The sequence below is a fragment of the Pseudophryne corroboree genome, chromosome 11 (assembly GCF_028390025.1).
Source record: "Pseudophryne corroboree isolate aPseCor3 chromosome 11, aPseCor3.hap2, whole genome shotgun sequence".
Taxonomy (NCBI): domain Eukaryota; kingdom Metazoa; phylum Chordata; class Amphibia; order Anura; family Myobatrachidae; genus Pseudophryne; species Pseudophryne corroboree.
The window spans coordinates 46,221,781-46,235,243 of NC_086454.1; the positions used below are offsets into that span (position 1 = coordinate 46,221,781).

At 45.2% G+C, this 13,463-nt stretch overlaps 1 pseudogene; it reads left to right on the forward strand.

Annotated features, from left to right (window-relative positions):
- The first annotated feature begins 11,799 nt into the window (after positions 1 to 11,799).
- LOC134971481 (5S ribosomal RNA) lies at positions 11,800 to 11,917 on the forward strand (annotated as a pseudogene).
- The last annotated feature ends 1,546 nt before the right edge of the window (positions 11,918 to 13,463 follow it).

The following is a 13,463-nucleotide window of genomic DNA, read 5'->3' on the forward strand; positions in this document are numbered from 1 at the left end:
TCGGATCGTCGGAGACTGTGGCAGTCGGCGTGTCTACATAGGTAAGTATGTGTGTGTCGGCAGTATGTAATAAAGTTGTACTTGTCACGGTGTCTGTGTCCTGTTTTTATTTGGGTATTTTTTTCCAGTAGTACTACAGGTACCAGCGGGCCCGTTTTTCGCCCGCATGCTGGTACTTGTGGTTCTCCAAGTACCAGCTTGCGGGGGAGGCTTGCTGGGACTTGTAGTACTCCTGGAAAAAACAATATTCGTTCATTATTCTCAAGGCTATCAGCCCCCCATCCGCAGCCCTTGGATGGGGGGGACAGCCTCGGGCTTCACCCCTGGCCCTTGGGTGGCTGGGGGGGACCCCTTGATTGAAGGGGTCCCCACTCCCCCAGGGTACCCCGGCCAGGGGTGACTAGTTGGATATTTAATGCCACGGCCGCAGGGCACTGTATAAAAGTGACCCCCAGCTGTGGCATTATCTGTCCAGCTAGTGGAGCCCGATGCTGGTGTAAAAAATACGGGGGACCCCTACTCTTTTTGTCCCCCGTATTTTTTGCACCAGCACCAGGTGCAGAGCCTGGTGCTGGTTTTTAAAATACGAGGGATCCCCTGTCAATTTTTTCCCCGCATTTTTAGAACCAGGACCAGCTCGAACAGCCCGAGGCTGGTTATGCTTTGGAGGGGGGACTCCACGCCATTTTTTTCCGTGTTTTTCTCGTTTTTTCACGCTTTTTTTAAATCGCAGCAAAATCCGACAAATCGGCCGTTTATCGCCCGCGGGACTGTCGAATCCGTTTTCCATTGAATATGGTGAATTTCGGCAACCACTTGCCGAAATTCGACGGTCGAGTTGTGGCGAATTTAAAAACGGCGATAATTTGCCGCAATCGCCGCTAATTGCATATACCCCAAAGTCTTTAAGTCTCAATTCCAAACTACGTTCATAATGCCAGGGTTCCAATATCCATGAACACTAGCATTTGGGAAATACCTGCTCCTCCTAGAAGCCCCCCCAAGAAGTCAGCCGGCAGGGCATGCCCACAACAGGGAACCTCTTGTGTTTGGTGGGGTCAAAAGGAATTTGGGTTTTTAGTTATGGTGGAAAAAGTTTGAGAATGTAAGGCAGATATAACCATGTAAGAGGTTTGAAGGTGGAGGCACTTGCCTGAAAGGGGTGGTATATACTGTAGGTGGAAACAAATGGCACATTCACCTCCCCCACTTTCTGGAAGATCAGGTAGGAACAATGGAGAGCTGGAGCTGCTGGCTCACACATATAGCTGTAAGGTGGCTATAGTGATGGTGGAGTAAACAGGCATGATGGGGGATGGCTATGGAGGTGTATACAAAGATATACCATTGTGTGCTTGAGTCATGGTGGTGGAATCAGAACCCATGGTAAGTGGGCAGGAGCGTTCCAAAAAAGGGCTCTGCTTTGTTTGGAAGACTGATGATCCAGTCATAAAGGAGAAGACCTTTAATGAAAATTGGGTGCAGTCATCATCTAATGAAAGCCATAGTTCCTGCGGGACATCAGGGGGCCCAGGCACTTGAGGGCTGAGTAACTAGATGACAGGTAAAACACAGATTTAGATACAAATGACAGCGGAGAAGGCCTCAATCTCTGGTTGGAGGTGTAATAGCAGTTAGGCCATCCTGAAGGCAGTAAGGTCACCGTGGCCAAGAAGTCTACCCTGTCACAGAAGAGGCAGGGAGGAATATCTGTATGCACATCTTGTTGCTGGTTGCTATGTGTGATGGGAGCATGCTAGTAGATAGTGGTGGTGGCGAAGAGACAGCCATGAATAGTAGATGTCTAGGAGTACCTTCAACCAGAGCTTTTGCTATGAGTGGTAAGTTGAGTAGTTCGGCCCCAGCATCTTGTGAAACTGACTATGGGAATAGGAACACATGCTGACGGTTTGTTTGCCAAGCACTATTTTGACAGTGAGTATGTTGAAAGCACAAAGCAGTATTTTGTCGACACGGCTATAATGTTACTTAAAGCATTTTTACCATGTTCAACTTTAAACATGATGCCTTACCAGTTGCCGACACGACTAAAATGCTGTAGGTAGTATTACAACTGTGTCAGCATACTACTGTTAGTATTGTTCTTTTGACATAGTGGGGTCTATTCATGAAGCAGTGAAAAGAGTGGAGAAGTGATCCTGTGTAGAAGTTGCCCATGGCAACCAATTAGCTGCTCTATACAATTGTATGATATGCAAATAATAAATGTTACCTCAATGCTGATTGGTTGCCATGGGCAACTTCTTTATCAATAGACCCCCATGTCTCTCTCCAAACTTTGGTAAATTTGCTCCTATGTGACTACACCTTTAAGAAGTATACAAATGTTCACACCTATTGGGAAACACTGACGCTGTATGAAGCAGGTACTGTAGCACTGGTAAGACTTGCCCTGCGGCACAACCAGGGACTCTGTACGCAATTATATCATCAACATAAAGAGTCTCTATTAACATTTTTTTTTTTTTTAAATGACATTGCTGCAGGGGAAACATTATTCCATCTTTTAAATACAATCCATCGAATTATACAGCTCTGTCAGTTACTACATTTATATCAAATTGCTTATTAGATAATTACAGCAGTCCTAATTAGTCCGTATGGGGATCACTTAGTTATAACAGGTGTTTAATAATAATAGTTGGATAGCTAATAAACTATAACTTGCTGACAGCCTTCAGAATATTCCCTTTTGTAAATATAATGTTCTACTCACATTGGTCCAGGGACCTTGTTATGCTTCGGTGGTACAGAGGTGTATTTGGTAATTTGATCAGTGGCGGAACTAGCGAGCGGCGGGCCCAGGTTAAAGCTTTGCATAACGGCAGACAGCGTGCCCTTTTTACACATTATGGCAGACAGTGTCCCCTTTTTACACATTACGGCAGACAGAATATATAGAAAGAAAGAAAGAAAGAAAGAAAGAAAGAAAGAAAGAAAGAAAGAAAGAAAGAAAGAAAGAGAATTATACTTACTGTCTCCTCTGGCTCAGGCTCCTTGCAGCAGAGATCCCGGGCAGGGGAGAAGGAGGAGGAGGGAGGTGGAGGAGGGAGCCGCAGCAGCGCTGTGTAAATGGTGGAGGCGCTGCTGCTGCTGTCCCTTTCCTTCACCATAGGCTGTCCCCCGCCGCTGTGAATGCTGGGATGCGCTTCCCAGAATTCACAGCGAAGTTGCCCCATCAACCAATCAGCAGCTCTGTATCATTTTATAGTATGCAAATTATAGATGTTACTTTAGTGCTGATTGGTTGCCACGGGCAACTTCTCCACTGGCTCACTTCTCCGCTCTTATCACTGCTTAGTAAATGTCCCCCCAGAGTCTCCAGGGCAGTCGGCTAGAGAGGAGAGCCCCCAGACGGAGTCTGCACACGGGCCTCCTCCTCTCTTGAAGTGCCCCAGCCATGAGCGTTTGTTCCTGGCTAAGAAATGTATAGCACTAGGGGAGTATCTCCTGCGGTGTCACCTGTGGCATAGGGGTACAAGTGATATGTCAAAGCTTGGAGAGAGATAAAACGGAGAGGGATAAAGGGGTCTATTCATGAAGCAGTGAAAAGTGTGGAGAAGTGAGCCAGTAGAGAAGTTGCCCATGGCAACCAATCAGTGTTGAAGTAACATTTAAAATTTGTATACTATAAAATTATACAGAGCAGCTGATTGGTTGCCATGGGCAACTTCTCCACTAGCTAGGTTCTCCATCAGCTACTAAATGCGTGCAGTGTGGAGAGAAAACCTGTCATAAAAGGAAACCTGAACATGTATAAGACTGTGATCAGCTTATCTAATATAGCTGACACCATTATTTAATTTTTTTCCTCACAGTCCTGAATCCGGCCCTGTCTGGCACGGACGTCAGAGGTCAGCTTCATCACTTATACATTAATAGGCCCACAAGCATATATAAAGTACATCACCTTCACTAGTGTATGTATGTACAGTATAAGTTCCATATTGCTCCTGCAGATTGCAATATTACTAAAGAATGGCCATTCCTATTACCTCCTGTTAGTGGTAATGTGATTGTTCTGCAGCTTGTGGCAGTCAGGTAGACGCAGGCGGCGGCCGTACTGTGACCTATTCATGCTTTGCCCTTTGAAATTTCCATCGACATAAAACCAATTCTCTAATAGCAAAATATCAGATTTCTCCAATTGGCAAATGTCAAACGCTGACACGATCACCGGCAGATTGTTTTCATATGGTCACAGGGATCACATACAGCCATTTAATGGTTGAAAAGGTCCTTTTACTCTCCATTCTCCTGGCCTGCACACGTTACTGCTCGGCTAATAACATGCATATCAGCGACAGTGTCAGCCACTCTTTCAGTGCTGAGGGCACTTACGTAGCTGACGGACAGATCACCTTTGACCATTGCACAATGTAATGAAAACATGTCCTCTGAGGTTACACTATAAAGCAAACATGTCTCATTCTCCTTCCTGTATGAACACAAGTGAGCATGATGACTTGATTTTCCCATTTCCCCACACCTACCTGCAATTGTGGGGGGAATTGGCTGCTCTCTCTATTGCCCACCAGGTACAGTTGCTGACTGTCTGGGACACTTCTTCAGGAGATGCCGAGGTCCCAGGGAAAACTGCGGGGATCTGGCGCTGTGAATTGTGTCATTTTGCAGTGGGGCAGGACCAAAGTGATGTAATCCACATTAAATCATGTCTTTATGTGACCACTTAAATGCAGAAGAGGACGGGATGCGGGAGTATGTATTCTCCTGGGCATCCCCACAATTTGTCACTCTCCATATTCCAAGAGAGTACGCAAGCTAGAAATACTGGCCACATATTAATTATCTCTATCTATCTATCTATCTATCTATCTATCTATCTATCTATCTATCTATCTATCTATCTATCTATCTATCTATCTATCTATCTATCTATCTAGTGTGTGTGTGTGTGTGTGTGTGTGTGTGTGTGTGTGTGTGTGTGTGTGTGTGTGTGTGTGTCTGTGTGTACAATATATACATAATATAAAGGGTCAGAAAAAGATAGATAGACAGATAGATAGATATGCTACCTTTGCAGCAGAGGCGTATCTAGAGAGGAGGAGACCCGTGTGCTCCTCTCCCGTAGCCGGCAGCACCGCTGTTAGCGCTCTGAGCACTGAGACTCTGGCACACTGCCAGAGTTTAGAGCGCATGTGCAGGACTCCGGAAAAATGGCCGCCGCACCATTTTTTCAGAGTCCTGCGCATGCGCTGTACACTCTGGCACTGTGCCAAAGTCTCTAGTGCTCAGTGCACTAGCAGCGGCAGTGCCGGCTACGGGAGAAGAGGGGCCCCACACACGGTCACCAATGGACGTTGGAAAGGTAAGTATAGAAGTAATGGGTGTGTGCATTGTGGTCCCCCTCTGGATCCACTCATTATAGATACGCCATTGGTTTGCAATAAGACAGTTTGTGAAATTTCATCCCTGAGGACTTTTCCACGGTCAACTATAAGGGATCTTGGCCCAGATTTATCAAGCCTTGGAGAGTGATACATAGCACGGTGATAAAGTACCAACCAATCAGCTCATGACTGTCATTTTTCAAACACAGCCTGTGACATGGAAGTTAGGAGCTGATTGGTTGGTAATTTATCACCCTGCTATTTATCACTCTCCAAGGCTTGCTAAATGGGGGCCATTATTAGAAAGTGGAAGTGTTTAGGGACAACAGCAACTCAGCCACGAAACAGAAGACCACGTAAAATCACAGAGCGGGGTCAACAACTGCTAAGGCGCATGGTGCGTAAAAGTCGCCAATGCTCTGCTGATTTCATAGCTGAAGATTTCTGAACTTCCACTGGCATTAATGTAAGCACAAAATCTGTGCGGCGGGAGCTTACTGGAATTGGATTCCATGGCTGAGCAGCTGCATGCAAGCTTCACATCACCAACTCTAATGCCAAGCATCGGATGGAGCAGTATAAAGCTCATCGACACCGGACTGTGGAGCAGTGGAAATGTGTTCTGTGGAGTTATGAATCGCGCTTCTCTCTTTGGCAGTCAAATGGGTGAGTCTGGGATTGGCAGATGCCGGGAGAACATTACCTGCTTGACTGCATTATGCCAACTGTTATATTTGGTGGAGGAGGGATAATGTTATGAGGACGTTTTTCAGGGTTTGGGCTAGGCTTCTAATCTCCAGTGAAGGGCAATTTTAAGGCTTCAGTATACTGAGACATTTGGACAATGCTATGCTTCCAACTTTGTGGCAACAGTTTGGGGAAGGCCCTTTTCTATTCCAGCATGACTGTGCCCCAGTGCACAAAGCAAGGACTATAAAGACACGGTTTGATGAGTTCAGTGTGGAAGAACTTGACTGGTCCGCACAGAGCCCTGACCTCAATCCCATCAAGCACCTTTGGGATGACCTGGAACGGAGATTGTGAGCAAGGCCTTCTCGTCCAACATCAGTGCCTAACCTCATAAAATCTCTATAGAATGAATGTCCATAAATTCACTCCCAAATCATGTGAAAGCCTTCCAAGAAGAGTGGAAGCTGTTATAGCTTCAAAAGGGGGAACAACTCCATATTACGGTATATGTATTTGAATACAATGTCATTACAGTCCCTGTTGGTGTAATGGTCAGGGGTTCAATTTTGTCCATGTAGTGTGTGTTTAAACTGTACTATTCTGTAACCGGACAACAGTCTAGCATACACCGAAACGTTGTTAAACTATTCCAGTTGCTTTATGTGTCGTAAATCCATTCCCATATACCTTATTTTAGTAAGGGCACCGGCTGCAGTTTATACTGGTCATATTTGAGTGCCGGACTTTGGATCATTATAATATATAAAATATCTAAAATACATATATATAAAACCAAGTTGTGATTTAAAAAAAAAAATGATGTCACCACATTGGTGTGCGCCTTCTGGCAACTTTTATTTGTAAAAAAAAAAGCCTTCACACACTCTGCCTCTCCTTCTCCCTCCATAAAGCTAAAATAAACATTAGTCATTGAAAAAGTTTCCCTACAAACTACACGTGTAGGCGTACCCGTTAGGTCCAACGTGCACACATGCGCCATCCTGGTGCACATCATTCACCACTGCCTGGGTCTCGTCAGAGGGACAAATAGATGAAGATGGTAAAGCAAAGGAGGTACTGTAAGAAAAACAGAGGGCGAGAAGAAACAGGGACAGTCACAACAAGATAGAAACATATGCAGACACTGGGCAGGACAGGCAGAAGGGAAAAAATAAGGCAGTCAAGATAGGAGAAAGAAAGACAGGAGAGAAGGGGAATAAGAAAAGGGGGAGAGAAAGACGAGGACGAATGTCAGATGGAGAACGATAGAGTGATGCGGAGAGAGAGATGTGGAAGAGAGTCCGATCATTTTTGGGTTGGAATGAGTGATTCGAGGATTTCCAACATACTGTATTTTACCGATGACCAGACCTGGTCAACTCAAAACCAAAATGGAGAGTTGCCCCAATTAATTTATGATGTATGGACTTAACCCTCTTATTCTTAACATTATCTTGCATCAACTATACTAATTTCTGTCTTCAGCCAAGGTCACCTGTTGCTGATATCTTTTTGTTCTCTGCCTTGCTCCCACACAGCAAGTCCCGTTATGGCAGGTGGGGAGGAGGGGTCTCCTGTAGCAGCTAACTCAGGCCCACACTCGCCGTGCCCCTCCAACAAGCCTGGGCCAACATAATTAGTAACACCCCCCCCCCCCCCCCCCACAGTGCCTCAAGCATTAATATGCAAATACTGGTTTCAGTCTTCCCCTTAAGGACTGAGGGGTCTATTTATTAAGCCTTGGAGAGAGATAGAGTGGTAATCTGCTCCTGTCATTTTTCAAACACAGCCTGTAACACGGCAGTTAGGAACGGATTGGTTAATACTTTATCTCTCTCCAAGGCTTAGTAAGTAGACTCCTGAATGTGCAAGCACTGAGATGCCCACTTCCAGCGTCTCTGGACACTGTTACATCTCCAACAAATAAGTGATCTAAATTTTACCACACTCAAAAGAAAGTGTACCCCTACTGTAAATCCCCGGGGTTGGCAGGTGTGTCTAAGGGGTTGGAAGAGGTACCACAGATATTAGGTGGCTATGTGATTGACCCTTTCCCTATGGTGTTGTCCCCGTACCTTGTTTCCTGTACCTTGTTCAGAGATGTAGGATAGATTGATACGCAACAGGAATGCACTGACAGCAATCTCCAACAGGAAACGTCTTTTATTGAGCCGCAAAGACCATGGATTGAAGATGGTGATTGGTTAATTTACAAAATAAGTAGTGCTGGACAAGTTAACGCGTTATTAACGCGTTAACTCCATAAGACAATAACGGTGATTAATATTTTTAACTGAGTTAACGCATCTGCTGCTGCTGCGCCGGAAGCAGTAATTCATCTGACCCCCTGGATGGAGAAGCCGCTGGATGCCTCCAGAGAAGAGGAAGCCGCCAGCCGCCAAAACCTCTTAAGACTGAGACTCCGGTAAGCTTGTCCACAACACACATAGTTAAATGAAAAAAATTGTGTGGGGTTCCCCCTCCTAAGCATAACCAGCCTCGGGCTCTTTGAGCCGGTCCTGGTTGTAAAAATACAGGGGAAAAATTGCGTAGGGTTCCCCCATATTTAAACAACCAGCACCTGGCTCTGCGCCTGGTCCTGGTTCCAAAAATACATAGGACAAAAGACGTAGGGGTTCCCCATATTTTTAAAACCAGCACCGGGCTCCACTAGCCGGAGAGATAATGCCACAGCTGGGGGACACTTTTATATAGGTCCCTGCAGCCGTGGCATTACCCCCCCAACTAGTCACCCCTGGCCGGAGCTCCCTGGATGAGTGGGAACCCCTTCAATCAAGGGGTCCCCCCCCTCCAGGCACCCAAGGGCCAGGGGTGAAGCCTGGGCTGTCCCCCCCCCCATCCGTGGGTGGTGGATGGGAGACTGATAGCCTTTGTGTAAAAAATACAATATTTTTGTGTGTGGTAGAACTACAAGTCCCAGAAAGCCTCCCCACAAGCTGGTACTTGGAGAATCACAAGTACCAGCATGCGGGGAAATAACGGGTCTGCTGGTACCTGTAGTTCTACTACAAAAAAGTACCCCCAAAAAAACCACAACGCACACACCGTGAAAGTACAACTTTATTGCATACAGGCACACCTACATACACACATACATACCTATGTTGACACGAAGATCCTCGGACCTCTTCTCCAGTAGAATCCACGGGGTACCTGTAAATAAAAATCATACTTACAAACAATCCTTGCGTAGTTCTGTCCTCTTCTTTTCCGACGTGATCCACGAACTTGATTAAAATAAAAAAACGGAAACCCGATCCACGCGACTAAAGTGGTTTCAAGTTTACATATGGAACCCCTTTTCCCGAATGTCGGACCCACCATGACTTCTGTCACTGAAGGTCCCTGTAGCCAATCAGGGAGCGCCACGTCATGGCGCTCTCCTGATTGGCTGTGCACTCCTGCCCTGTCAATCAGGACGAGCGCACTGCCAAGAATGGAGGGGAGCGCTCCTCCATTCTAGTCAATGATGGGAACTTTGCAAACTGCAGTAGACCGCGAGGTTAATTGGCGTCACTCTTGTGGGTGACCCCAATTAACCTCATGGTCTACCGTAGACCGCAAAGTTCCCGTCATTGACTAGAATGGAGGAGCGCTCTCCTCCATTCTAGGCAGTGCGCTCGTCCTGATTGACAGGACAGGAGTGCACAGCCAATCAGGAGAGCGCCATGACGTGGCGCTCCCTGATTGGCTACAGGGACCTTCAGTAACAGAAGTCACGGGGGGTCCCGACATTCGGGAAAAGGGTTCCATGTGTAAACATGGAACCCCTTTAGTCACGTGGATCGGATTTCTGTGTTTTTATTTTAATCAAGTTCGTGGATTTACGTCGGAAAAGAAGAGGACCGATCTACACAGGTTTGTTTGTGAGTATAATTTTTTTTTTTTCAGGTACCACGTGGATTCTACTGGAGAAGAGGACCGAGGGGCTTCGTGTCAACATAGGTAAGTATGTGTGTATGTAGGTGTGCATGTATGTAATAAAGTTGTACTTTCATGGTGTGTGCGTTGTGTTTTTTTGGGGTGTATTTTTTTGTAGTAGAACTACAGGTACCAGCAAGCCCGTTATTTCCTTGCATGCTGGTACTTGTAGTTCTCCAAGTACCAGCTTGCGGGGAGGCTTGCTGGGACTTGTAGTCCTACCACAAAAAAGCAATATTATATTTTTTACACAAAGGCTATCAGCCTCCCATCCACCACCCACGGATGGGGGGGACAGCCTCAGGCTTCACCCCTGGCCCTTGGGTGCCTGGAGGGGAGACCCCTTGATTGAAGGGGTTCCCACTCCTCCAGGGAACCCTGGCCAGGGGTGACTAGTTGGGGGGGGGGGGGTAATGCCACGGCCGCAGGGACCTATATAAAAGTGTCCCCCGGCTGTGGCATTATCTCTCTGGCTAGTGGAGCCCGGTGCTGGGTTTAAAAATACGGGGGACCCCTACATCTTTTCCCCCCCGTATTTTTGGAACCAGGACCAGGCACAGAGCCCGGTGCTGGTTGTAAAAATATGGGGGAACCCCTGTGCTTTTCCCCCCTGTATTTTTACAGCCAGGACCGGCTCAAAAAGCCCGAGGCTTGTTATACATAGGAGGGGGGACCTCACACAATTTTTTAATCTGTTTTTCTGTTTTTAAATGCTACCGTGTAAAGCGAAAACTGCAAACCAAATGTTATTGCACTGTTGTTCACATAGAAGTACTAAAAGTGCGCAATACACCACTTTTGAATTCATTATTGACTTTAGTGCCTAACAATACGATTAATCGCTATTAATCGCAGAAAATCCTGCGATTAATCGCGATTAGAAATTTTAATCATTGCCCAGCACTAAAAATAAGATAATCACAATGATTATTATTATTATTATTATTATTATTATTAATTAATTAACAATTAAAAAAGAAAAGGAAAATCACTTTTGACTACAGCTCACAATACACGGCTTCACTCAAAAATTATACTGTTCAATCAATATAATCATAGGTACATACATATTAGGAGATCCTGGAAGTGAGCAAGCCCAGCGGGTGAAACGCGTTTTCACGGGATCCCAGCAGGAGATTCTTTCAGAGATATTCACTGATTACCAGAGGTTCCTGGAATTGGATTTACACCTATCATGAGTATCAAACTTGTTTATCTTTTACCTCATAGATGTTAATCACAATCATGGTATAGAGACGTAGTAATCCTAACTTGGTGGTTCTCCACCTACCGCATAGTTTGTAGCCTATCTGACATCTGTTCATATGACTTAGGAATTTATCTGTATATGCTTCAGACAACATGCTAACCGTGTGTAAAAACTGTGAATTTACACCACTACACTACCAAGTGCTTAGGCACAGGACGTAGTTGGTTCCAGTTTCCCAGGAACCGTCCATCAATCTTTGTGTTTTGTGCATGGCATGCTAATTTTTCCTATATAGAGACAACAGGCACGCCATCCTCCTCCCTTGGACAATCTATCCGCGACCTTCAACTCTATCATTCCACCTATTTTACTCTTCCATTTCTTCCACTCCTCCCTGACCTTTTTCACTGACCCAGCCTTTTTCTGTGGACTCTCATCCTCGATCCAGGGGTATCATTTGCCATCAGGTAGATGAGTCCCCCCGCCTAACGAGGAAAGCAGATCCACACCATTACTGCACCTCCCCCCTTTCCCTATTCCTTTTCACTCCTCATATATAGGTGCACTCTCATTGGTAGATAGCCTCTCTACTATCATACCACGCTGTTAATGCCCGATCTCGTCCGATCTTGGAAGCTAAGCAGCGTTGGGCCGGGTCAGTACCTCAAAGGAGACTTTTTGGGAATACCTGGTGTTGTAGAGAAGGACACTATTCCCCTTCATTAGAAGGGTGGACACCAACAGCAGGATCACCACTTTTTCACCTCTATACCCCCTCTCCTGTCTTTTCCAATTGTACCCGTTTTTTCTTTCCCTTTTTCTCTTCTTTTCCTTTTCTTTCTCCTCTTCTTTTCCACCCAGCATGGCTATGTCTGCATTATGCTCCAAAAATGTTTCAGATATGTTTCAATTTGTGATTGATGGTATATCTGGTGATCAGTAATTTGTCCGACATTGACCATCGTATTGGTCTTTCAAAGATATATTATTGGATCTCTCTGTTGTCAGTAACACAGAATTTCTGTGCTGGTCAGGAGAAACGGTTGCTAGACTAGCCAGTGTCTGCAACCCTTCTAATCTATCTTGTGTGATTAACGAGACCAGAACATTTCTTTCCTTTTCTCTTTGTCTCCTGCTGTCTTATACCTCTGTTGGTTATTTCCAATAAAGAATAATACAATATAATAATTTAATTTCCTATTAACCAACACCTAGACACTTTCTGATCATAGTGGGATAACTAATAACTTTTAATCAATTTGCTAATAAATATTGCTTTTACAACTTTTGCTATTCATTTTCAAAAAATTATTATATATATATTTTTTTTATTTTTCCCTCAAGAGTGCGCCCACACCAGAGCTTTCTTTCTCTCCGTGTGTATGTACAGATACTTTCTAGCTCTGGGCGCACCGCCAATAAGGACCATAATTGAGAAAGCGTTTTCCTTCTCAATATCTGTCCACTTTGGCCTCTTTTTCATTCCATTACAATTTATACCGGTGCCAGGTCTTTCTTTCTCTTGCTACATACATATTCCAACAAGATAATAATCATGAGGGTGATGAGAGGAGTGATGAAAAATACTCTCAATAACAATTTCTATATTCCTGACTTTCCCTAACAATGGGGGTCATTCCGAGTTGTTCGCTCGCAAGCTGCTTTTAGCAGCTTTGCACACGCTAAGCCGCCGCCTACTGGGAGTGAATCTTAGCTTATCAAAATTGCGAACGAAAGATTAGCAGAATTGCGAATAGACACTTCTTAGCAGTTTCTGAGTAGCTCCAGACTTACTCGGCATCTGCGATCAGTTCAGTGCTTGTCGTTCCTGGTTTGACGTCACAAACACACCCAGCGTTCGCCCAGACACTCCTCCGTTTCTCCTGCCACTCCCGCGTTTTTCCCAGAAACGGTAGCGTTTTTTCACACACACCCATAAAACGGCCTGTTTCCGCCCAGAAACACCCACTTCCTGTCAATCACATTACGATCACCAGAACGAAGAAAAAACCTTGTAATGCCGTGAGTAAAAAACCTAACTGCATAGCAAATTTACTTGGCGCAGTCGCACTGCGGACATTGCGCATGCGCATTAGCGACTATTTGCTCTGTTGCGAGAAAAAAATAACGAGCGAACAACTCGGAATGACCCCCTATGTTTCAATCCTCAACGGCAAATTATGTTGGAGCTCTCTTTTGATCTGGAAGTGCCACAGATTTGCAATGGGGCTGTGGTAGACTGTTCTTGT